Below are 27,804 nucleotides of genomic sequence, written 5' to 3' on the forward strand. Positions count from 1 at the left end.
TGTTTCATTCTTGATTTTTGAAAATCAACATTAGACGCGATACCTTACGTCAGATATAAAAATTTGTAAGCCTAGACCGAGAATTGGCTGGCGTTTGTTTCTACTGTTTTTTGTAGTTTTTAAAGTAAAAAATGTCGACCGAATCAAAAGTAATAGTCGATCTTTGTGGATTGCTGCTTAAACGATTTTGTACATCATTCAAGTTTTTAAATTTTTACGTCCAAAGATACATTGGTCTCCATAAGTCATAAGCAAAACAAATATGCCGAACAAAGATCTGAATATAAAAACTCGAGTACTTGTTTAGAGTTGATACAACAATACAAGAAATTAAACAAGGCTTTAACGTCAATCTATTCTTGCACGAGAATTAAATTTTCGCAACAGTTGCAAGAAAATGTAGCAACAGTGATCGTAATGGGAAAGAATAGCAACGGATACTAGACTTTCCGGTAACAGCTATAAAACTAATTTTCATTTTCTACCTAGGACTATATTTTTCGGCTGTGGTAAGAAATGAAAGTAGTCGAAGACCGAGCGGGTCGATTTAGCGAGGAATGCTAGATACGCGTACCAAGCCGCCGAAGTTAATATGAAATTGGAACCTGACACGCGGCGGCGGTTTCGCAAAGCCCGGAGTAACAATGAGGCATTGACATTACGGCTCACCTTTTTGCCCAGGTAATTCGTAGACTAAAATTAATTGGTATTGACGTGTTTCCGCGGCGACGGCTGCAGGATACCGGCGGAATAATAGATTCGCCAATTGAATTCAAATACTGAAAGGACCCCCGTGTAGCACGTCGAGGAAGTCGTAGATCGTATCGCCTCGCTCCCTGGGTAAATTTGGTATTCGGTATCGATCGCTGGATCCTCTAGTTATAAATGCGTTCTTCGATTCTCCGTTGTCACGTACACGATATAACGGATTAGTTGTAACACAGTTTCTTCGACCCAAAATTTCGTGCCCCTTGTTCAATTACGGGAATAACTGATTAAAATTTTTTTTTTTTTTTTTACATTTTAACGCCATTCGGTGTTTCAAGCTACTTGTAAAATATTCTTTTACGAAAAGATAAGAAATATAGGGAGAAAACGAATTGAAAACACAGTACGATAAAAGATTGTACATTATTATTATTATTATTATTATTATATATGTTGTTTTATTTAGGAATAGAAAATCATTGAATTTCTCCTACAGTTCATAATTCTAGTTATAGATCTTCGGTAATCTTTTCATCAATATTTTACATGTCCTCGTGTACTACACCCAGAAAATATGAATTATTATTCACCGTTACATAAATGTTGAAGAAAAGATGTCCAATTTTCTTTTCTTTCTGATAAAATTCGTATCCGAATATCCTTTACAAGAACAGGTTTCAAATGTTGTACCGGTTTGGTGTACAAAACTTTTCAAGCCGAAACATGAATAAATAATGAAAAACGTTTTTTACGTTTTTCAAAAAATTCTATTTTTCCAATTCTTCTTTTTTCAATCCGATCGGTATATTCGTCGCCATGATTATTGAAGCATTTCCATCACTCTCTCGTTTGGAATATCGGTGAAGATTTTTCAATGGCAGATTGAAACGCTGAATAAATAATCTTCAGTTTTGAGATAAACCGAAATAAATCGGATGGATTGAATTAAACAAAAGGTGATAAATAACATGTACCAGACATTGAGTAACAAGAGAGAATGGAAATGTGAAACGTTGTAAGAATATCAGGATATCCGTCGATAGCAGCTCGTTATTAATTTAGTTTTCCAGGATCGTCGAATACCGTAAAACCTTCCACACCCTCAGCTAGCTTGTGTATTTCTTTCCATACTTCTCCTCGACACCTGCACGCGACATTCTTATAACCTACGGAAAATGTACGTGCAAACCTCAGCTCTCAACTGTTCAAGCAATTCCCTGTCAGAAATATCAAATAATATCACACTCCTCGGTGAGATGAGAGAGATCTAAATACGGAAACGTGTCGAGAGAAATTCTTCTTTGGATAAATATTTTTATAGGCAAATATATACGTGCAGCGTTGAATGGACATATGTATACTCAGAAAAATAGTAAAAAATCATACAATATGTTTTCACGATTTATATTGTACGGAAAATAAACCGCGAGTGAAGTCAAATTTCTATAAAAATTTTCACGTGATTACATGTCTGTAAAAAACCCGCAATTTTGCGTCTGTTGAAAGAAATGTGAAAAGAAAGAAAAACAAACGGCTTTAGACTGGCCACGAGCCAATCCTCGAACTTCCCGTTCTTACACTGCAGGTTCCAAGTTCATAGAGAGGAGAAAAGAATAATATCCAATTCGAAGTTCGAAATACAAATTCAGACTCGTGATTGACGATTTAAAAGCTTTCAGGTATCATATTACTTAAAAATATAATGATTTTTTTTATTTCGAACTTCTATAATGGATCCACCATTACAAATTTTGGAAGTCTGATCTAGGATTCGTGATCAGCCACCCAACAAACCGACAAGCATCAATTTTCATCAAAATCCAAATGTTTTTAGTTTTTTTTTTTCATCTTATCGAACACGCCGAATTTAAATTTTACAAATCTGACCTTAGATTCGTGATCAGCAATACAAAAAAACCTCTCGATACCAATTTTCATTCAAATCCATTCATCCATTCTCAAGATATCATCAGTTTCATTTGATTTCTTGGAATTTTGCTGTTCAAATAATTGAAAAATTACTGGATCGATCAAAGCCAAAATCTAACCAGTTCTAAGTTTGAAAAAGCCACGTCGATCAAGACGAAAATCATTGAATTCGGTAATTCATTCCGGAGATATCGTCGGATCAAAAAAATTGATCCCGTACGTAAGTAAAAACATACATACACACACAGACGTCACTCTGAAAATGACTGGAGGTGATTCTGTAAATTTAAAAACGTGGAGATTTAGTGAAAACTCAACTTCTCAATATCAGGGTAATTACAATAGCTTCCTTTTTTCTGTGAAAACAGAGAAACGGGAAGTAGAAAATAAAAAAATAACGTCAAACTTTCCGAATTGATTTTTGTGGGCATAAATTGAACGATATAAGGCCGAAACCCGCGTTATATCCGGAAAAATCTATTTTCAGTCCATAGCGCGTAAGTTTTCAGGGCCGGTAATACGTATAACGGGTGTTCGAACAGTTGGTGTATGCCGTATATTAAACGCCTATAGGTAACACGTATGTATACGTATACCTACGGGATTGAGTGGAAGTCGATACGCGGGCAACACGTCGCCCCTTGGGTATTTTGAATATATATTGCTTTTCAAACGCAAAGGAGCTGCAGAGGAAGGCATTGCTTTGCCTCCACCTGCCTACACGCGTCGCTACGGATGCCCACGTCTACCCATGCAGACATTATACTCGTGCAATAGGATGACCGGAATAATACCTAGCGGCGTGCTATTAAGAGGACGCGTCCACCCCCGCAGCATTAAAATTTTACATTTTTTAATAACGATGCTTGAGAAGGAAAAAATATAACGAGCTGTGTACGCACGTTATTTAATTTCGAAAATCGAAAGTCAATTTTCTTTTTTTCTGATATTAAATCAGGTCAACTTATTATTGATCTAACGAATTTGTTACAATCAACGCTTTTCTGACTCAATTTTCACCATATCTTATTCATTTAACGAAATGAATGACGAGAAAGCATTAAATTAATTCTAATTTTTTTATTCGCGCCATTATACGTGTATATTTCACTATAACTAGAACAAACATTCAAGTACAAAATTCCTAGACGCGAAATGGATATTTGAATATTTTCTCAAGTGCAGTGGATATTTTTTTATCCAATGAAGTTATTACGGTTACACCGCATCAAAATAAGAGGGACGTAGGACGATAATTTCATACTTCTTCCGATTTTCACATAACATTTTGGATACGTGATGGGAGAAAGAAAATTGCGAATGAACTTACATTTTTTTTAAAGAAAATCTCAAGTTTCCTTCAACTACATCGTATAATAATGCATACCGACTACCCGGTTACTTGATTTTCATAAAAGTAACGACGACGGAATATTAGAAGAAAGAAAGTGGCCCATTCGAGGTTGAAAGCTCCTTATAATTCCCGATGCAGAATTCGCGGATAGTTATTCATTTTCTTTTCCTTCTTTTTTTTTCATTTCTTCTTCTTTCTTTCAAAAGAGAGAAGAAAACGTCGAAATAAAACCTGTTCGTTCGTTCACGTACCGAGCAAAAAGGTGCGGCGAAAGCCTCGCGGCTTTTCAAGTCTGAAGGCCGATCCCTCGCCTCCATTATTCCCTAGCTCTCATTCTCTACTTCATTCATTCTACTCACCGCAGATACGCAAGTTGAATAAAATTAAGAGTGTGAAATAGCGAACAACAGGAATAAATAAAATTAGGTATAGAATATACCTCTAGATATATAATATAAGCTAGGAGAGTGTTCGGAAAAAAAGGCTGTAAGAATCATGTTTTATCGTAAAAACAAAATTTTAACGTTAATATTTCAGGCCAATATTTTCTAAATGAAAAAAAAACAAAAAGTCCTCTTTTTCCAGACCGGCAATAAATCGAAAACGCTCTTCAAGGGTGATTGGCAGACAATTTTTCCTCCAAATTTCCCAATTATTTTGCTTCAGTTGCCAACAAAATTTGTAATAAAAATGATGGCTAACTTCTTCCCCGTTTCGCCTGACACTCTGTGGCCAGCATTAGAACCGATCACATGCGACGCGAGAAAGGCGGTAAAATTCACCGCAGGTTTAATACCACTTCAAGACTGATGTTGTCAATTTTATGACGTACCGAATGAAGAAATATTCGAGGAAACCTTCGGCCTTTTTCCTCGTCGCACATAAAATTCGTCCGCGAAATAATCGAGCCATGCCTTACATCATTGCCGTATTTCGTTCTTTGAATTGAGTAACGGACGTTAAAAATTTCAACAATTATCGAAATTACGCACAGCTATTATTTCATGGAAAAATAAAAAAAAAAAAAAAACAAGTCGCTTATACTTATATTTCAGCAGAATTGAGTAATTCAAGACTAACGAAGGTGTTGCACCTCTGCAACGATACTCTTCAACTTCGATGGATGAAATTTAAAAAATTTTTTCGACAATACCACCCCCTAAAAAAATTCAACGAATTTAACTGAGAAGCGTGACGCACGGTTAATTGAATACCTTCATAATTAGTGACGTGAAAATCGACATCTAATTACGACTGAACTTCCGCTACGCTACGATTGAGTAAGTGGGTGGAAAAATTCCGTATTTCTTGCATTATTTCCTGGTATAATGGCTAATCCCAGAATTCGATAAAGAAGGAATGGATCTCAACGAGATAATTAAACTCCTCGATATCGATATCGGCATCGACTCGCCTGCACATCGCCTTGTCAAAAGAATTTCCAAAGTCACCGATAGAAAATACCATTACTATTACATATTTATATATATATATATATATGTATATATATATATATATATATATAATATACAGATGAAGTTTTCTCCGCAGCCACGTCAATAAAATTTCCGCGTAATTTCTTTCCTCTTTCAGCGTAGCCGAGTGGCCGTTAATCGATAAAAGAAATAGGTTTAATGTGGCTCTCTTCTTTATTTCTTTCTTTCAGCCGTATTATTATAGAAAATAATTTCTTCCCGTTAAAGAAAGCACAAATTACAAGCGAGTATGTACATGTATACAGGTATATATCAATAATTGTATATATGTATAGGTGAAAATTACTCGCTAGATTTATCCCGGGGATTTTCTTCCACTTCGAGACCGGAGATGATGAGTTTTCACCTTCTGATCCCTTCGCAGACGCACGCTTCGAAGGAAACGAAGAGCTCGCGTGCGGCGATTGAGAAGATGAGAAGTCGGTGCCTGAAGAAGCGTATTGTAGACACATCGTCCGATGACGCACCGATTCGCGAATGCGTATTTATTGTATCATTCACGTAGATAAAGAAAATATGCGAGAGGCGAATTGTGACTGGCTGAGACGTCGCTTTAATCACGAGTGACGAAGTTACTTTCGTACCGAGATAAGAAGTTTATTAGAGTTTAAGAAATACACGCGGATAAAGTGGCAAACGAGTTTAAGGTATCAGGATTCAAGGAGCTTTTCGACTTTGAAAAGCCAACCTAACTCTAGATTAATATATTCCCCTGCAATTTGGGCAAAATTATTTTCAGCGTAACCGAGTAAAACAAAAGACGGTTAGACGAGTAAGTATCAAAAGAGGTAATTAAAATTCATACCTGACCGAGCGATTAACTTGTACAATATTTAAAGAAATATACAACTCATTACAGGCTAAGGCGTTTACGGTGATCTTTTCCCTTTTCATTTCCCGACATACTTACTCATTCATTCGTTCATTCGTACTTCTCGAATGCATTACGTATGCGGTGTAAATAAATATTACGCCAGGTACATGTGTCGTAGACACACAACGATCAGGTACATTATTGGTATAAAACACACAAAGCGTGTGTCTGTGTAAGTCGGGTTAAGCAGCAGAGAGACATTTCGTATTCCATCGGCGCGGGTAAGTTAATCGAAGACCTTGAAGAGACCGGAAGTTGAGAGGGAGTCGCAGGAAGTTTACTTTTCGACAAGAACCACGTATGGTTATTATTACACACCCACGCTATCAACCCGAACCTACCTACTTGAAAATTCTTCGCCCAAGTCCGTCGGTCGTTCCTAATTATCCAACAATGGCTCGACTCCAGCCTGCATGGCAATGATTTTCCGTTCCTTCCTTGAAAAGTTGGCAAAATACAGGAGTTCAGTTTTCGAATACCCCTCGTTTCGAGTCGTCGACGCGTCATTAGAGAGCTTTTGTCGGTGCGGAGAGGAGGAAAATGAGTCTACGACAGGATACTATACAAAAATAACGGTCAATATGTTGACGATCTTGTGTGAAAAACCCCGCAGATTTCCTTTTTAACAAAATTAGCGAACGACGATGTCGTCTCAATTACGGTTGCGATTCTTCGGCTGATTGGACCTAATATTCGAAATCGTGGTACATCGTACGCGGAGCGAGTAGGCCGAGTCTCACGAATCGAAGTCACTACGCAAGTCGATGGATGAAAAAATGGATGACAAATAACGGAAGTAAAAATCAAGATAAACCGAGGATCGGAAGAACCGTTAATCGTCTACCCAACTCGAAAGTCCCTGCAGTTATTCAATTCACGTCAATAGCTGTGCACTTTAGTTAGGGAACTTTAATCATTAGAAAGGATTGATTGATCGAAAAATTATCCCCTGTCCGAAACATCTGTTTCACTTAACTAGCCTGCATCGGTAGGTTACGTATTTATATCGAACGAAGTTGGATCGTTAATTACTTCATCAGCAGGAGTACAATAAGACGTGTGTGATACTTTGGCATCGAACGTTTTTCAAGAAGCCAAAGAATACCTCGATGAGGGACGCCAGATTCTGACGGATCATGTGTAACCTTTGGAGTTGTTATTTGCAGGCGAACGGCAATTCTAATAAGAGAAAATAGCCCGCAACCCTGATTGTAAGTGCACAGCTATTTGCACGGGGTGGTGAAATACGTATGGGAGGTTCTGCGAGGCGCCCGACGAGGATGGCAAACATAATAATCTTTATACGAGCAGTGCCGCCGAGATGATCAACTATTATTTACCTCTCCTGGGGGTTGGAGCTCTTAGGAGAAGTGGCGATGAATATACGCGGCTGCACACACACACACACACACACAAACACACCGATCATCCGCGTCGGCGTAAACTCGCACATATTCACCTCTCGCAGTCAGTCTCGCAGATTTCTTTGAAAAATTAACTTGAATACACCGCGTATTATGCTTTACGAGATTGAAATACGGTAGCATGGGCCTTATAAAATCTCTCCCCAACCGTATTTGCATTGCAAAATATTTTCATCGCATGGGTACAACACACGAATACTGCGTTTTGTAGGATGAAACGTTGTGGGTGAATTTATTTTGTCACGTGCTCGAGAAGAACAATCCATTTAGTTTTCACTTTCCTTAGGATACTTCGTTTCGTTGTTCAGTTCCAATTTCTTATACCGTTATACAACATCTGACGTCCAGTACAGGTGTAATTTTTTCTTTTCAAAAGTTAATTATATCAGATATCGTATAAAAGTCCACCGACTGGCGATCAGAAGTGTTTTCAAGAAAATAAGATCGCTCTGGTACATCACCATTGCCACGTTCTTCGTGTTATAATCCAATTTACCCAAAAACTGTGCCATTCGAACCATTCACTGGATTACAGTGACGGTATCAGATATACGCGAAGACAGAATACGACAAGCGGAATGACCAATGATGTGAAATTTCCGTCCTCCAACCTCGGAAGCGGCGCGTCTTTCACGCCAACCTTCTTCCATCGCCATAATATAAAGTGGATAGAAAAGTGGAACAACGGTGGGTGTATGATCGATCCAAAGACATCGAGGAAAGGTTGTTATAGATATAAAGTTGTACCTTGGACCGCGGAACGTACACTCACCCTGCACTTGAGCATTCGCTGTAAAGTGAAAATAGGTCAGACATTGATAGGGTATAGGTTCGTGCCCTGTGGCGTTATTCGATATGTATACTTGAAAGTAATTCTACTATACGTATCCTCGTAAAGTTTTCTAATCGTCTCGAAGAACGTTCGTCGACTGTACACTACCAAGACTAGGATGGATCCGTGAGGTCGGTTTATACATGCCGTCGATTATCCGAGTGCAGTTTATCAGAAATGAATATTGATTCTCGGTCCTCGAGCACGGTGCCACTCGCAGGATAAAGAGGACAGACTCACGCGATGCAAAAAATGAACGCCTTGTAGATATATGTATAGGTGCGCTGGTACGATATCGGTAGAATCTTCTCCTAATATAGGTATACCTACCATTAAATTATCAGTATACTCGACAAAACACTTCCCTATAACCGTGAGCAGAGTTCATGGATTGAAAGTAATAAAAATAATGGTAGGTACCGTTGCAGAATGTGTAAAAGATATCATCGCATGCTCTGTAGAGCGCGGTGCATGATTGAAGAGTCACTGGCATTTAATTTCCTTGAAAAACGAAACTGGAAGATAAATTCATCCAGAATTGTTCACTGTCTGATCACGTACCTGACCACGACATCGTCTCGTACGAGTCGCGTGAATACGTAATACTAGAGGGGCAAAAGTTATTTGCGAACATACAGTAATCGGGTCATGGTTATATGAGAGATGAGCTTGAATGAAGTTACGAAGTGCGGAGCCTCGTCAAGGTCACGAACAGAGAGTTGTGCGAGCTTTTCAACGTTATATAAACTTCTAGCTATGCCGAACATGTATAAAACCTGTCCATAGTAGATATAAAGTGACGGTTCTGGATACAGATTGCGTTACCGACACGTCATACGAATATTCTAGAAAAAGGTTTGTGTCTTGGCTAACAATAAGCGAAGTGTCGGTAACGGAATCTGTATCCAGAACCGGTAATCCTAAATATGTGCATCTACTATACACGAATGTATGTACAAGGGTTTATCAAAATTTCATAAGAAAATAACAAATAGTCGATCATCCAGCAAATTTAATCGAGGCACGACGTGTTATATTCGTGATTAATTATATGTTTCAGACTTTGTACTACCATGGATAACGCATGAAGGATAAATCGGCTCGGAAACTCGAATTTTTCGGCATGAAAATATCCGTAAGTTGATGAATTTCTTCACTTCACAATCACCCAAAAACGTATGATAAAAAAAGAAACAGCCCAAGTTCGATATCTGCGACAATCTATCCACGAATCCACAGGAGTTTCACAAATCATCCCAAGAGATCTACGTGTGTACGTACATTGACATACATAGGTCGCGAAAAATCCCCGGCAACAACTCATGTCAGGAATTCTCGGATCGTATAATTGATCGCTAAAGTTATAATAAGAGCCAGTCGTATATATATATATATATATACATATACATATATACATCAGTGCGCACGTATTATATTATGCATAGGTTGTAATATTTCATTCGGCACTTAAAAAATAATTTGTATAAGGCAAATCTGTCACGAGGCGACCGCGTATTTTCTGTAAACGTACGCAACACGACTGACTGTTCAAAAGTGGAGAAAGGGGGAAAAGTTTCACGGTCTTTTCTTCGTGGCTCCTCGCCGACTCTGTGCAAGCGTCTCTTGTACAAGAGTTGTATCTCGGATACGGGCGGGGCCGAGATTTGCTAACTCATACCCAACGCGGCTATACATAGATATCTAACATCTAAAGTGGGTTCTTTGCAGTCGGTCGTGCCCGAGTCTAGCGGCGAGGTAATGACCCGGGAATTATCACTCTCCTGGATGATAGTTATTATATATGAATTAGACTCTGGCGCTGAGCTGAATTTTCATAGAAAAGATTTGTCCGCGTAGAAATGATGATTCGAAGTAATAAAATAATACACGTGCCTAAATAATTTCCTCCATGTTATTTCTTCAAGACTCTGATATTTTTCATCTCACAACTAAACGAGTTATAATTATTATCTGAGTATCTTATCGTTATCATTTTATTTTCGGAACTTTTATGTATTGTAGTCAAACATCGAAGACCCAAACCGACCAACTGAATTGACAAGATATTTTTCGGTTTTGTTAGGTTTATTTCATCACTATACATAACATGTATTGTAAGGATGTGCATAATCAATTGTTGGATGACTGTTAAAAATGTTGATACGTCAGACATTGAAGATATAAAAAATTGATAATATGTATACAATTATACACGAATTAAGGAGGTCACGTGATAGATATCAGTTCGAATCTTCATCTCTACGCGTTTGCTACACATTCCATATATAATTTCGAGATACATAAGAGCGTTCAGGGTGCAGTCTGCGTCTCGTACCTTATATAACACCGTAAATACGATTTTACCATGTGAAATTCCCCAAGGTAAAAACGGCGAGAAACTAAATTGCAAAACTAACATTATTTCGCGGTAAAGCACGGCGTCTGTAATAAACTCAAAGTTGACCCGGATGTCCTCGCCTTTAACCGAATGTACTTCCGTGAATATTATACATAGGTATACACCCCTAGAATTTTCAACACCCCGCTTTCGCTCTCTCTCTCTTTCTCTCTCTCTACCGCTCTACCTCCGTTCTTAACGTTCAAATTCGATGCCATACTGCGAGTAAAAGTGTTTTCATAAAAATCCGCAGAAAATTGAATTATGCACTATATGTGTATACAATGTAAGAGAAAAATGTGAATGCATACATTATACACACCGTAATGTAAACACTTATTCACGTATTCGAATTTGAGCTCCCGTATGTATAAAGATCAGAATCTGTGAAGCGAAATTGCGCAGCTTTGAAATACCAATTGAATCAAACAGCAATTAACTATCAATAAACTGTCGGAGATCGGAGTAATTCCTCTGCAGGACGAGCGATGCAGATCCGTCATTGCAGGCATCGAGAGATAGGTTGCAGTTCAACCTGGACGTATGTAGTAATCCCAGTAGGCTTGGTTGAATTTAATCCAATTTCCCCGGAGATATGATACGCGTCAGGCTTATTACAGAACTGCGCAAACTGCCAATGGAAGCTGGAATATAATACCGGCAACAGGTAGGCATCAATGGCCCAAGTCTCTGATTAATCGTCCAAACTCAATGGACAAAGTAAACTTTAAAAAAGGCGAGGCTTCTTCCCGCTTATCGATGTTGCGTTTCCGTTTTAATTTCAAGACTCAGTCAATGCTTCTGTATAACTTGAGCAGAGAAATTGATATCGGTAGGTATTTACATACACACATTCAATCCCGAAACGAAACTATTGTAGAATTCGTTCCAACTGTCAAACTCGTGTTTTATTTTTTTTATTTTATCAATCCTTGCGGGTTCGCTAGAAAAAACGTCGAATAAAATGGCCTGAATAATTCTGGGATACTCTTTAACTGTTATATTCTAAGGAAAATTACTTATCTTTAACAAAGTGAAATTTTGAATATGAAAAAAGAAGTCATTGACCAACAAAATACCGGAAAATAGATCGTTCTACTCAAAAAATCATAACTCACTGGACTGTCAACGTTTTGAGATGATAATTGACTGCGCAACTCTCAAGATATTTAGAACAAAACGAAAAAGGTGTTTATTTCAGTGAGTGAAATTGAATTTTTGAAAAAATAATGAATTAACGATTTTTACGATACTTCGTTACTTATCCTGGATCAAATCAGATTATTTCGAATATTTTAAATTGATGGATTCTCTGTACACAGTGGGACATATTTCTCCTTTTGAAAACTCGCTGAAAGTGGAAAATCGCGATTTTATAATAATGTACCTGAATCTCCATCTACGTACAATACAACTAGCTAGCTGATTTAAATACGTTAATGGTATTTTCACGGTTCGAGTATATCTGTACTGTGTCTTCACCCTCCTCCTGTATTGTCTCAACTTTCAAGATTACCTATGCATTTAAACCCATTATCTCGCTGATTAGTGCAACGCGTTTTTCCCGCGATTCTTTCTCATCCTATTTTTGTTCCGTAAATTCCATTAATTTTTTTTAACCACGCGACATTTCCACACCGGCTTCAGCACTAAACCCTGGCGCCAGGATGGCCTGTGAAAATTGAATTCATGTAAAAGTTGGTTAACGATTCGTTTATTATTTCTCTTCACGTTTCTGCGAAACAACAATTGTACAATTCGCTTACAAGCAATGACGTATTTCCACTAGTACCGCAGTATGTAGAACCTGAGGTGTAACCTAAATACACACGATATCTGTACTCCGCACGTATCGAATTAAGAAAAAAAAATGAGGGAAGAGGGAATAGAGAGGGGGGAGGAAAAAAGAACCGGTAATACGGGTTAAATCTTGAATGTCCGCGGTTGGAAAACAAGTTTCGTTTAAAGTTTCTACACGTGAATAGCGGACAGTCGTTAATTCGAGATGAAACGACTCGCGTATAGCTGTAATCAACGAGGAATGAAGGACAAGTGGATATCGGAGAGTACGTATTGTAAATGTTTACTGCTGATTCTGACGGGGATATCAGGGCGCGTTGCAGTCTCTCGTCTAACCGAGTGAAACTCTCGTAGGTGAGTTGGTGCGAGAACCTGATACCAGGATTAAATTCAACGTTTGCAAAACGCAAGCTCGCAAGCACGCGCATAGAGTATTATCAGCATCTGGTTTCCAAAGAATTGATCACAGAGTATCTGTAAACCGATCTTGGCGATATTTACATTCGATAAATTTTTGAGACAAAAAAAGTTTAAGCTTCGAATAATTGTGATAAAAAAAAATTATTAGAATGCGAAACCTTACATTTTTATAATCAAAGCGTCCTTTACGAAATGAAGTAAATAAAATATGTAACAATGATCCAGGAATTTTGCGAGAATTATGGGTGACTAAAAAATTTTAAGACGAGGAATTTCTCGCAAAATGTATTAAATACGACGCTTAATACTCCAGATGCCTCTTATCTTTGAATTAATTACCGCTTATCTCTAACTTGTAATTACACACCCGTGAATTTTAAATTTCGTTTTATCACCTTGACTGTTACTTCAAGTTTTTTCTGTTAAATTCGTGATTCTAGTAAGCAATTATAATTTCTTATTGATATTGATAAAGATGAAGGCAAGGAATTATGAGAAACGATTTATAATCTTCTGTTTCGTGTATCGAATATTATTTTAATAACAAACCGGATCGTGACGGAAAGCTTAGAAATGTTGGAAAACTTGAAACCTTAAAATATCAACAAATCAAACCTCTCGAAAAACATTCGATGAAACGATGAGAATGAATTCCGATGGAAAAAGAAAGTAATCGCAAGAAAAAGTGGTTTAGGTATAAAACTACACGTCAAATCCATCTGCCGTTAATTTTTATTGATCACGTTCACGGTTCACTGTATCAAGGATATGAAGTAAAAGAAATCCAAGTCTAATTTCCGATTAGTTCTAGAGAAGAAACGATCCGCGGTAAAGAATACCGGGGTGTAAAAAAAATCGTGTTGGTCCCTACGAAAGGAGAAAAACCGTGCGCATGTAAGAAAGAAAAATGAAAAGAAAAGATGGAAAAAGAAAAAAAAAAAAAACCGTCACGATATCCCGCGAGGCGAAACGCCGCATCGGAGAGACGGTAAAAACTCAACTGCGTGCTTTTTATCTCGAGGGATCAATGGATAGGCAAATACCAAGAGGGGAACTTGGCGGTTTTATACTTGTTAGCAAAAGGCCCGACAGTATCCTCGCCCTGCCGTTCTCTTATCGAGAGAGTGTCGCCTCGCAGATTTATCGTTGCACATAGATTCGCGATAGAATTTCTCCCTCCGGCAGTGCAGCTTAAAACAATGCAACAAAAGTGTCGTTTCGGATGAAAATATTTGCTTGTAACCGCGTTCCAAGCCGTTGATATTTCATAAAAGTTGCTCAATTTTTTTAAAAACATTACGTGCAAGAAAAAGAAGGATATTTCTTACCGTTTTATATGTAAAGTATTAATGACAAAAAGAAAAATGAAAAAAGGGGAAACGAAGAGGAAAAAAAAGAAGAAAAAAAAATCGGCGATTCGCTCGGGCTGCACGAGCATCAAGGTGGGGCAGAAAAAAAAGTATTGAAAGCTATTCATATATCTTTATCGTTCACTTCCTGCTTCCGTTTTATATGATAAATCGTCAAGTTTCTTATACCACCCGCGGGATAAGCTTCTATATCTTAAACACGCCTCGGTTCTAGTTTGAACCGAATATAACAGAGCAGACTGAAAAATTGTCTTCTATCGGTAAATTTCTTCTACGTAAGATTAAACGGAAGGAATAAAAAATTTACTTTTTACACCGTTGATTTATCAACAACGTCAAAGACAATTTCGTGACATTGTTTAATATTCAGTTAACAAATGTTTAAAAGGACCCTTGCAGTTAATGCAGAAATTATCATATCTAAAAAATGATTAATGAAGCTATCGAACGGAATATAATAAACAATTATGGTGTTATTTTTGATATTATATGACCGAAAGACTACACAAAACGAGGTTAAAAACTTTAAAGAGTAACAAGAAGATGTGCGCGCAGCACCTGCCTTTTAGGACTGTTGTTCAGAGATACATCTTTCGGTTCCGAAAGAGTTGATAAAAAAAAAAAAAGATGAAAAAATACACACGGTACATTGTAAAAGAGTGCCGCGCCTCTGTGTTCGCCCTGATCCCGTAAGGATCCTACACCACGGTCATCACCTGCCGCACACCTGTCTTTGCCCCTGCAGCGTGTGCCCAATTTTATCATACATACATATATACATATATATACACCGCATTCCGTACGACGAAAATGAAAAAGGAGAAACAAAGGAAGAGAAAGAAAAAGAGAAAGAAGCTGTGGTAATTTTATGTAAGAAACTAATTTACACCCTAAAGAAGAAACTAAAAAACCTGATTTAGCCCGTGTGAATTAAAAGGATATGTAATTGAGGGAGAAAATTAAAAGGGACGGGTTTGCAGTTCCGAATTTGAAAAGAATTATTTGTTGGCGAAACTTGAATTAAAGAAATCAAACTTGGAAGAAACAACAAAGTTTCGAATGGTCCGAAACCCGAAGCTCAGAATTCCGAAACTTCAAATTACGGCAGAGCAAAATTTCGAAACGTAAAGTACCGATAGAAGAAAATTCCGAAAAATCAAGTTTCGATAAAGTAAAATTCCGAAAGTTAAAATATAATCACACAGCCTAATTTACTCAAGGAGTGGGTGTAGAAAATCAGAAAAACCGAAAATCAAAATGAATAGGATTCCGAAAATAAAAATATCGAAATTCCAAAACAAAGAAAGATCAAAGTTGTGAAATTTCACCAAGCCAGAAATTCACAGAAGTGAAAATCTTCGATCGTTCAGAATTTTGATGTTTCAGATCTTTAAATTTTCTCATTTTCGCATTTTCGGAACTTTGCTCTTTCGAAATTTCGAGCTTCGTGTTTCGGACCATTCGAAACTTTGACGCTTTGTCAAAGTTTGATTTTTTTACTCCAACTTTCACCGCGAAAAAATTTGAAATTTGGTGTTTTCCGAACTTTTCAAATTTGAAATTTCAACCCCGCCCTAATTAAAAAAGGCTGTAAATGGTTGTAACGAAAAATCGTTAGTACAAAATCGAAAAAAACAAACTAATTTATCTTCACGGCATAGTTGATTCGACTGTGGAATTTCTTTTTTACCTTCAACTTTCGCTCAGAGCACTTTTTCATTCTCTTCTTCGACTAACCTCTGATTATAACAAGCGCAAAATGTTGACCAAACTTTAAATTTTACGTATACAAGTATAGGTACATGTATTGTAAGGGAAGAAACTTACCGAGTCTTTTCTTCCCAAGTTTGAAGCAGGTGTATTAGACCAGAATGTTGCATAGAAGTTTCGGGTAAACATATAATCAACATACTCCGTCTCCCGAGGCAAATAACTCGAGGCTAAGAAGGATGGAAGTTCAGGAGAGACGCCACTCGACGCCTAGATTTACCTATCTCAACGTGTGCATACGTGTATTTACTTTACCACAAGTATATGCGTGCATACATACCCATGCAATATGTATGTACATGCATATACGTGCAGCAATTGTTTGAACCCGAGCCCCGAGGGCAGGCGTTACTTTATGCACCATTTGCATTATAGGTATGGCGTACAGGCATTCATACATGCGTACATAAGACACTGAAATTTATTCAAATGTGCAGACTAGGTACGCGAATGTCTAAAATCGGAACACTGAATTATGGAATGAATCGTATTATTTCAAGTGAAAAATTGTAGTCGTAGTTAAAAGTGAAGAAAAAAAATGATCCTGCACGCGATCATGCCTTTACACGTAATGTGTTGAATTATATTGGAATCAAGTCGAGTCAGCTCCTCGGTTTCATATACGATGGGAGAGGCGGCTCGAAGTGCGACTTTCGGGTAAATGAAGAAAAAAAAAAAAAAGCGAAAAAAAGATAGAAAGCGATCAAAGTAAGTGTGTGATAATCGCGGTTCCGAAAGAGGCTTTGATAAAAAGCTTGAAACATTTTAATTGCCATCGTGCATGGCGCTGTTTGAGGGAGATATGATGTTAAACGAGATTGGCTGCCTGCGTGAACCAATTAGGGGAGAGGCTGCAGGTTTTAATTTTAAAAAACCGATAGCTTTCATTTTACGTGCCTTAATAAAAAGCCTCTGATAAGATATTTATGAATACAAAGCGAATTAAAGCCGTCTATCATCCGTTAATAATTAATCGATGCTACGTCTTTTTGTGACAGTATTATTAAAATACTCAAAAATTTTCGCAAGCCGTATTAATAAAATTGGAAAATTTTTGACATACAGCTTGAACGGTCTAAAATCGTACCTATTTTTAGGAGTTTTTTTCCAAAGAATATGAAAACATTTAGAACAATTTGATATTGAGGGCTTTGTTATTTATAGTATCGGTAACATTTTAGAATAATTATTATGAAAAAATGTTGGTATTGAAATTTCAAAATCTAGCTGCGAGTTCGAATCGATAAACAAGTTTCAAAGAGCGGTGTCAAAATTTCAAATCGATCGGATAAAAATTTACCGAGGAATCTGTGCCACCGGATTGAAAACGTGGTCGTTCACTGCTTATGTGCTTCATACCGTCATTTTGTTATTAATATAAATGAAAAAAAAATTCTAAAATATTCTTCAAACTATAAATAATAAAGCCTTCAAACTAAAATTCCTCCAAGTGTTTTCATTCCCTTTAAGAAATAGAATCCAATTATATTGAATGTACAGGTAATCAACGGAAGTGAAATTTTGAATCAGAATTTGCGACGATTCAAAATCACGTTCATTTTTTGTTACTTCTATCGAATCAACGATTCGGCGTTCGGTAAAACGATTTATAATCGATATTCGATAGAACCCATCTACTTTCGATCGATGAGCAGACCGAGAAGAAAGAGCATCATACTCTCGGTAAAAGCACCTTGCACCGCAGCAGGTATATAAGATCTCTAATAAACCGGTCCCTTTCTTTTACTGTTCGAGCAACGAGGGGTTAATCGCGACAATCTCGCCTCGACATAGCAAACAGCGCCCTCAATCAGTGCCTTTTTCCTAAATCTTCGCTCGGTGGAAATGGCCGGAAAGGCTAAGAAAAAGAAGAGGAAGAAGAAGAGTCAGGGCAATGTGATGACGGAAACGGTGGAGGGTAAATCCAATCTAAAGAATTCAGACGGACGGACGTCCGTCTGTAAAAAAGTGATTGAAACGTACAGAAATCCAAACACTGACAGATCTATCTCATTTAACATCAATCACGTCCGCGCTTCTCGCCGATTCTCTGTATAATACCTACGTATGTGTATGTATACACGTATACCTATGTGTCCGTATACATAGCATACGTATAGGATAACCCTGGATGGGTTTTCACCATGGATCAAAACCTCATTCGTCTCTCTGAACCCACGAGCGATTATCACTTAATCACCAATTTCTTTCCATAATTAGCTTTCGCAAATTAATAGCGATTATTAGAACAATTTGTTAACTATAACGTGTAGTGTTAAAGCTTGTACGAATAAGAAATTAAATACCTACGGTACATTGAATCGGGATAGAAAGAAGACTATATTTGTTTCTGTAAATTGACGTGGTAATCGGTATTGAATTTCACATTTTCTTGGGAAAAACATGTAGTTTTTGTGAAAACGAAAAATGCGCGTGGGACTTTGGTACAAAGTGTACGTCAGGAAGTTGGTTGGCCACAAATAGATTGTACTGTTTGTTAATTTCATTACGAGATGGTCGTACGTTTCGTATTAATCAAACAATGATTTCCGTAAGCTGTACGAAGATCTATTTGGAACTAAAATAAATTATAAAATACCGGAATTACTAACGAAACTTTGTTATTTATTATATTTTAATATTATTCGAAACCTGGCAGATTTGTTTGGTTTTATTCTACCAGAAACGGCTCGTTTTATTCAGAAGACCATTCTCTACAAATTCATTGTAAAACTTTTTTTTTACTGTCTCGGTGTCGTCAAATATTTGATTTAACAACATTGATGAAATGTTGATGAAAAATCAAATCCGTTTCAGTGACTTTTTAGCAAATGATCATCCGAATAAAACGAACCACTACGAAATGAAATAAAACAAATATCCTAAAATTTTCAGCAAGTCTGATGCGATTTGGAACGAACTATCAATATCTAAACTTTTCTTATTAATCCAGTATTTATCGGTTTTCAATTTTTCAAGAGATCTTCAGAGATTAGGAATAATACAACTCGATAAGCACTCAATGTACGATTGTATCGTAACAGAATTGATAAAGGGTATCGATTTTTGGCCAACGGACTAACTGATCTCAGAGATCCAGGAATCAAATGATAGTTGAAATTTTATCCTTTTGCAATCACTTTCCCTCTCAACTCTCTTTCTCTCTCTCTCTCTCTCTCTCTTTCTTTATCGATCACCCAATGGAAGAAAGCTCCATACGTCTGCAGAAGCGTAGATATATTATATTTACACAAGTCACGAGGCGCTTTCTTTTCTCATAGACAGATCTAATTCGTGCCAAAGTAAAAAGCTCTTCGTTGCAACATAGGCATAATAATACGGGGCGTCGGGATGCGGATGCAACGAAGTGCGGCTGCTAGTAGAGCAGGGTAGGTATACTTACCGTTTGATATTCCGTAGGTAAACCTTCACAGAGTGCAAGTTTTAAAAGAGCCGCCTTTAGCCTCGTATCTGCTGGATATCAGGCAGCTTTTGGCGGCGCGGCGCGCTTTTAGATACAACGTATAAAGTAGAGTCAAACGTAGACTGCACCTATCGCATATTGCAAGCTTCACACAAAGTGCACCAGTTGCTGTCACGTGAGTTTCTTTCTACGCTTTTGCAAACACGGAAAGTAAGATCGCGATTTCATAAAAATTGATCGACGTACCCTTGGCACATGATTTTTTGTGAAATTATCGAGCTTGAAATTGGCTGCAGGTGTAAAAATTGCTCAATCACTCGGTTTATACGATACGAAAATTGAAAAAACTGAATTCTTAAACAATATTTAAACGAACCGACGTATCGTGCAGATTCTTTGAGTTATTCAATTCAAATACTAGCTAAGAACAAGCGAACTCGAATATTTTCTAGATCGAGGATCAAGGATCAAGGGTATCTGATCCGCAACCGATTTGGCTGATCGATTACATTCAATACACCAAAAGTGACGGGCGCTGTATCGAATCTGTGCCACCGCGAAAGTTACGAGTTAGGTATGATTGATCGGTCAGGATTGCTCTTGCGGAGCGATATACCAACACTATCCACGTGGTTCAACAGGCAAAGGGATTCTGGAATTCTAACGTTCAAGTATGTTGTGAAAATGAAAGAAAGGGAAACGCTAAAAAATCATCGTGGAACAAGTAATTCGGTAACGTTCTGCAAACATCGATGATGTGTAAAAAGTATGAAAAGAATAAAAAAAAAGAAGGAATATAAATTATTAGAGATAATAGAGCGGATTCTAAGTTTATCTAAGTTTAATTGAAATTCTCACTTCTCGGACAGCAAAAGTAAGAGAAAAAACGGAAATTCAAACCTGACCGAATTCCAACTAATGATAAGTTAGATTGTAAATAATTTCAAAAGATTTACTTTATTCTGTCGTTTCTCGATGCCAATATCAAGATTCCAACGGTATTCCAGTTTCAATAAATTTTTAACCTCACTAGAATTGATCGTGAATGAATTCACTGAAAATTGACGTTGAGATAAATTCTTTAATCTGTACATCTGTTACGATCATGATAATCTAACGTATTTTAATAGGCATACCGTTATATTGAAAGTACACTTCATACAACTTGTACATAATTAAAATTCACCGACAAAATGATTCTTGACCTATCAATGTTGAATTTTTGTGTTATAATATTATTTACAAGAGGAGTCGAAAAAATTATGGCACATAAAATTTTCATATGAATATAATTCTACAGGAATAAACTTAACGTACTTCAATCAACGGGACCTTCAATTTTAGTTCACCTTCGAAAGAAGAGAATATTTTTATAAAATTCAGTTCATTTCAAACTTCGATTTTACAAAATTCTCTTTTTTAATTACCAAGTTTTCAACCGATCCGTATGCCCGATAGATCCTTAAAGAAAATGGAAAAGAAACTGGAACAACTGAAAAAACCAATATTCTAGCTCATCTCTCAAGCAATGTTTAAATGAAATTCAATTCATTTCAAATTTCGATTTTACAAAATTCTTTTCTTTGTTTAGTAATTTTTCACCCAAACTGTACGCCCGATGGATCCTTAAAAAAAATAATGGAACGGAAACGATGAAAACTAGAAAGGCAATATTCCAGTCCGACCCCATTCCTTAATAACTAATTCATCATCGTCTCGTTTCCGGCCATCAAATAGCGAATCTCCATTTCCTTAGGGCCGTCTCAAGTTGTCGCAACGGCGCCGAATCGGCAACGCGACACCTCCGCTTTTCTACAGAGACACCTTACACCCGACATTTTATGACCCATAGCCTTTTCCTTCCGTAAGGTGTACCTCGTTTCACGGACACGTTTCAGAGGTGCAGCTTACCCACACACGCATTCACACATACGTACAGGTATATGCATGTCCCACGTGAAATTCACCCACCCATGGTGGGATACATGTACGTACGTGAAAACGTGGGTCCCGCATCGACGCAGACTTCCCATAAGATCCCGTCGCGTTTGCCACGCTGGCGCGAGTTGCGTGGGACGGAAAGGCGACACCTGTTCTCTGGTTGGATGCGTGGAAGTTGGAATATAGCGTGGAATAGAGAGTTTCGGATTTTCGAACGCATGCCGCTTCCCCCTTTACCTCGTACTCGCAACCCCCGGGGTGACGTTCAGGTTTACAATCGCGCATACAGATCTCAGGACACATTTCAAGACGTAATTCGTTCTCGTTCTACCGTAAACGAGAGCAAATGAAAAAAAAAACGAGCAATTATTTTACGTAGACATAAACGCGATGATCGCTTTGTTTCAAAGAGAAAATTTTCCACACTCAACTACAGCAATCGCTACGAAATTGTACAAACGAAAACGTTGTGATAGAATTTTCGCAGAAATTTGAAAATTTCTTTACATACCTGATGCAAGATTTTTCCAAATTATTGATTTTAAAAATTGTAAATGATTCGAATCGATTTGAATAATTTTGAAAATAAAACTTAGTGCCTTTGAGGGTCGGAACAATGATATAAAAAATCTCGAGCTGAATCAGAGAAGTCCAGGGTCAGACCCAGGTTGAATTGGCACGGAATGCCCCATATGTAAGCTTGTAAAAAATGCGGGCAATGGAAGGGAAGACGGGGCGGCGCCCCGGTAACGTCCCAAGTAGACTATACGCCGGTCTATTACCGGTTCGCAATGGCGAATTGGGCTGGCGCATCGGTCGATGTTTCCGGTTCCGGTTACCCACTGTAGGGGAATTCGCTCGTAATGCCGCCCGATAAGCTGAACGCAAACCCCCGTGTAAGTCGCACCCCATGCAAAGACCATTTTCAAGCCAAGGAAAAGCTTTACTCAAAATCCGTGCGTGAGAAGCGCGTAATTAAAAAAACGGGGAATTTAGTGTATCTGTTTCGACAACTCTTTTCTGACTGAATCGAAGGCCTAGCTTTACGTACAAACTGTAAAGCATCGTTGTATTTGACTCGTGCTCAAGGGATCTCGTGCGGTTAGAAAATAAATTTATCCAAGTAGAAATAATAGGTTGAAAAACAAAACTGCACAGGTTGGAAATGGAAAGTGATGGAAAAAAAAAAAAATATGATAGAGAAATAACAGAAAGTAGGGCAATTTTTCTCGTTAAATAAGTTTCGTTTTAAAGATTGAGGTTAAAACCGCAATCCGAGTAGTGAAATAAACCTACGATCTATAATTGTAAGTGAATCAGATATTGTTAAAGAATTTTCAACGCGCATTGCAAAATGGTACAAATTTTTTTTTTTCCAATTTCAAACTACAATAAATATCTCTGTAAGAAAAAAAAAAAAAAAAATAAGAATAAACAAACTTGGACAATTTATTTAAAAACTCTTTGCAATGCTTGTGGGAAAATCGCACAAGCACGCAAGTTTTCAAGATACGAAAAAGTCTGAGTCTGCACTCCGGGTGTTTGTTGATTATTATTCTCGGTGCAGTGCTGCGGCAAGAAAGAGGGAGGAAGGGAGTCGACTGTCCGGGGCGACGACCCTCGGCAATGGCTAACAATGATTTAAATTTTGCTCAGTCCTCGTTGCCGAAGCGGCTATAAGGGGGCCCCGATCTTCCCGATAAACGAGCCGGCGCGGCGCTCCCTCTAAGTTCCTCACATCTCGCAGGTAGATGCATAAGTGTAAAGCGTATGCATACCTCTATGTATGGTCGAACTCTGATCTTTGAATGCGGGTGGAGTGGCCGATTGCGAACGCGTCACCCGGTATAAAGTAGAGAATGTTAATTTGATAATTATAGGTCAAATGATGTAACTTGTCAGGTGCGGGACTGCAAAATTACGAGCCTCAAACCGAGATAAGAACTTGAAGATTTTGTTTTTCAACTTTCGTTACACCGCATGCCGGGACGATCTCTTGAAACTTGAAAATCAACCGCGCATGCGCCAGAAATTTCAGTCTCATTGGTCGGCGAAATTTTCCCGACGCAGGCGGGCCAACGTCCGCAAAATGTGTACGTTTGAATTTTCAAAGAGCATAAGCATTAAATTCCCACCGTTCTTCGAAGAGTCAACTTTCCGACCCAATAACAAATGATTTCCAAACATTTCCGAGTCACTGACTCGATTGTTGGAGATTCTAACCTCGAAAATTCGCGTCAACCACATCGCCGGCAGAAATAGTTTGGCAGCTGAAAACTCGGGATGGCCAGCCTGCGCGAAGAGCCGATAAAACTCGCGCATGCGCGGTTGATTCTCAAGTTTAAAGAGATTGTCCCGGTGTAAGGAAAAACGATGGAATGAGAAATGAAATCAAGTTGCACGTGCCTGCAGTTCGTATAACTTTTGAAAGCCGCGGTGAGCGCACCAGACCGTGGTTTCGTACATATATACGTCTACGCATATACCATAACGCAAAACTGGGAATGGGGAAGGCAGGGGGAACAGGCGGGGTCCGGGACTCCCGGCACTTCGGAACTGTCCCCAAAAGCCAGTGATGGATGTTGGCTTAATAACACGCCCACATCAGCATCCACTTTAGGCCAACCACGTGAAATATCCCCCTTGGGATACGACGACGTTGGCGTCAAGACGACGTCGCTCTCGACGAGACGAGACGCGAGGCAGCGAAATTTTTGATAAATAAAAAGAGAGAAAAATGAAATGACTGGTCGGCTTGAACTCGGCTCCCACCGTTTTTCATACGCGTACTGAAAATTGTACTTTTCATACTGCCTGTAAATATACACGTGATTCTTTGATTGGAGGAAATAATTTATTTCACTGGTTGAAAGTAAGAAAAATAATAAAACTTTTTTACGGTGTGTACAGTGAGTAATTTTTACCAAATTGCAAAACTTCTTGCTAATTTTACGTGTCGAAAATGCGATCTTGTAAATAAAAATCATTTTAGAAAATCAATGATAACCCTGATCAATTGGAATAAGTTATTAACTGTACGCTGAGTCGTGGAATTAATAACGAGTCATTCCTTCAAGTTGACACGCAGAAGCAAAGAATCACGATCAACGATTTTTTTATCATCGTCAGTCTGCCGGATCTCATTAGTCTAACAATAAGTGGGTCAAATTCTGAATGATTCGATGTATCAAACGATAAAAAATTTATCGTTCGTGATATACCGTCCAATATTTACGAATAATCTATGCCACACGATTCGGCGTTAAAAATTCGGAGAGTTCTTATACCATTTTGAGAGATCAATCAATTCCACGCAATTGTTATGAATTAGACTTTAAGACAATTCGAAATCCCGATCCATACCTCTTATTTTCCGTCCCGCATCAGCAGCCGCTAAATAAACCACGACTTACGCCAGTAACCCGTTACGTCATCGAAGCAGCAATTCTAATACCCCGTCTAATAATTCACAAAGCATTAGCCCCGTGTTGCTCAAGGATTTAACAGAAGTTCCCCAACAGTAAGACCGAAGGCTGGCTGGCCTTGCGGGCACAAGACCGTTCGTGTTTCAGATCCGTAAGTAACCAGATTAGCACCTAGCTGGGCAACAAGACGGAACGCCGTAAGACGCAGTGGTCAGCCTGGAGCCAGACGCTCTGCGTTTCCTAGTCTAACTATTTACCGTCAAATCCAATTCCTTATCCACGAACCGTGCAACGAATGGGTACAGTGACCGGATAACGGCGAGATTCCGCGTCAATAGAAGAGGGGAGTTGAAAAAGGCTGGGATTAATGTTTTGGTCGAGAAACGACAAGCTGGAAAAAGACTTTTTTTCCGATTCTCTTCATCACTGTGAAAAATAAAGAGTATGTCGATGGATGATCTCGAAATCGGTAGAGTGAAAATTCTGAAACTGACAGGACTTGGCAGTGAAATTGAAAAGTTTTGAAAGAAAGATGAGAAGAAGTAAAATTTCCACCGTTTAAAAAAAAAAAATAAATAAATATATAAACTGGGTAAAACATACGAAAATTTATTCCGAATACATTGGCTTTGGAACATACATGCTTTGAAAGGTAATTTTTGTTTTGTTTATAGAAAAAAATGGCATATCCAGCCGGTTTTAGTTCGCCTCGTCAATTATGCGGCCGTGAAGCAACGTAACTAAATGACGGAACGAACATAAAGGGTGTAATTTTCGTTTTTCCACTTTCATCGAGCCTCTCCATTTTCCTGGTTGAAGCATCAACCGTGTATTTTATCGACTCACGTGTAACCATGTGCAGGCTAATCCTGACCCCGTCTGCGAGAGTCCCTTGCGTGTCTTCTGGCAACTAGGACCATTCAACTCATACGAGTTTGCATGGCTAGTCGCGATGCAGTTCCACGCCTTGTTTCAAACAACGATTCAAAATTTACGAGGATAGCTGGCAGCCTCCGCGGCAAATCTGACGCCCTTCGACCTAAACTATAGTCCAGAGATTGCGTGGTAATTTGCGGAGAGTAGATTAAACAGCGGCCTTTCATAGAATGCGTCATAATCGACTTTAGATAAACTAGACGTGTTTGGACGAAAAATCTCGCCTGCGAGCTGATGATTTGGAGAAAGATTTTTTCTGCTTAAAGTGAAAAGAGAGAGAAAGATAAATTGCATTATTTGATAAAACGGGTATGCAAGCAAAAAACTGCACAGAGTTTTTATACGACTTTTTATAGATTTTCACTCACTGAAACGGGAAAAAATACTCAAAAAGTTACATCGCCTCAGGTTTTTATTTGAACTCTTGTTTGTCGTTTCATTTAGAGTGAAATTACAGTTTTATTCGAAATCTGGTATCCTATTCTTGATTCTAAAAATCCTATACTTAAGTGAGACTCGAGAATAAATACAAACAGGGAAATAGAAAATCGAAAGCGGAAACGTGTTCGGAAGTGTATAAAAAAAAAGTAGAAGAAGAGGTTTCACAAGCAAAAAGAGTTAACACGGAATGTTAAATAAATTCCATAAAGAAATTGTTTGTTTAACTTCATAAGAAATGAGGTTTGGTTCATCGTGATATAATGATGGTTTTTACATTATAGTTGAGCTTTTTTCATGCAAACACCTTGTATTTTTCAAGAATACCGTACCTACGTAACGGCGAGAAATGAAAGTCATTTTTGAATTCAGCATACTCGAAAATATAACATTTACCAAACAAAGTAAATATTTTTCGTAGACCTGCGGAATTGTTTCTTTAAAATTTTCAAGTAAACTTGAATTTAATAACACCAACGATCGTCAACTGATTCGGCATGATTACAAGGGCAATTTTTCACAGTCTCGTACCAACTGCCGTGAAAATTACAACACAAATCAAATTGAATTTCGAAGAACAAACTGTACATGTGTGTAAAGCTGCAAGAGCGGTGATATCATCAGACTTTGATTGATACGATTTTAACCACGGCGAGAGCGCGTTCTTGAATTATAATAATTCTAACAATAATTCGCTCGCTGTCGAGAGATCGGGAATTGTAGAGGTAAAAAGTCACTCAAGCACGCAGCCTCGTGCATATTACATAACACTGGTCTTGTTGCCCTTGATATTTGAGTGGTCTTAGTAAGATTTCATGTCAACGACCCTAAAAGTAAGCGTAGTTTTTCAAAATTGGCTCTAGTTATTTATTTTATTGAAATTATCATATATGATTCACAAAAGTAATATTTAGACGAAAAATTCGATTTTAAAGTTGTTCGAAAAAATACTCCACGGCATCACAAAAAATTTCCTTGTTTCCCTGATTTTTTCCTTCATGAATTTTGATAGAATTTACGAATAAAATCATGATTATATTAGAAACTGTCCCCCCCCCCCCCCCTTCAGTAACATAAAAAGTAGAGCCAATCTAATATAATCATAATTTAATTCGTAAATTCTATCAAAATTCATCAAGGAAAAAATCAGAGAAACAAGAAAAATCTTTCCTTATCGAGCTGTAAATCTATTCAAAAACTGAAGGGTGCGCCTCTTGATTATAAATCGGACGATTAATTCTTTCGCGACTGTGCAGAAATAATTT

At 38.0% G+C, this 27,804-nt stretch overlaps 2 protein-coding genes across 8 annotated transcripts in view; one reads left to right on the plus strand and one right to left on the minus strand.

The window, feature by feature from the left end:
- LOC124219980 (uncharacterized) overlaps positions 1–27,804 on the minus strand; it is a 116,429-nt gene that overhangs the window by 77,741 nt on the left and 10,884 nt on the right. The window lies entirely within an intron of this gene.
- The window catches only part of LOC124218868 (leucine-rich repeat-containing protein 15-like), a 120,477-nt gene that overhangs the window by 59,991 nt on the left and 32,682 nt on the right, over positions 1–27,804 (plus strand). For 5 of the 6 annotated variants that reach the window (XR_006883212.2, XM_046625753.2, XM_046625751.2 and 2 more), the window contains exon 3: positions 9,678–9,752. The exons of the other annotated variant lie outside the window; for it this stretch is intronic. The gene's annotated coding sequence lies outside the window, so the exon portion shown is untranslated. The remainder of the gene's footprint in view (positions 1–9,677; positions 9,753–27,804) is intronic. 6 annotated transcript variants of the gene reach the window in all.

This window comes from Neodiprion pinetum, chromosome 5 (assembly GCF_021155775.2).
Source record: "Neodiprion pinetum isolate iyNeoPine1 chromosome 5, iyNeoPine1.2, whole genome shotgun sequence".
In the NCBI taxonomy this organism is placed as follows: Eukaryota; Metazoa; Arthropoda; class Insecta; order Hymenoptera; family Diprionidae; genus Neodiprion; species Neodiprion pinetum.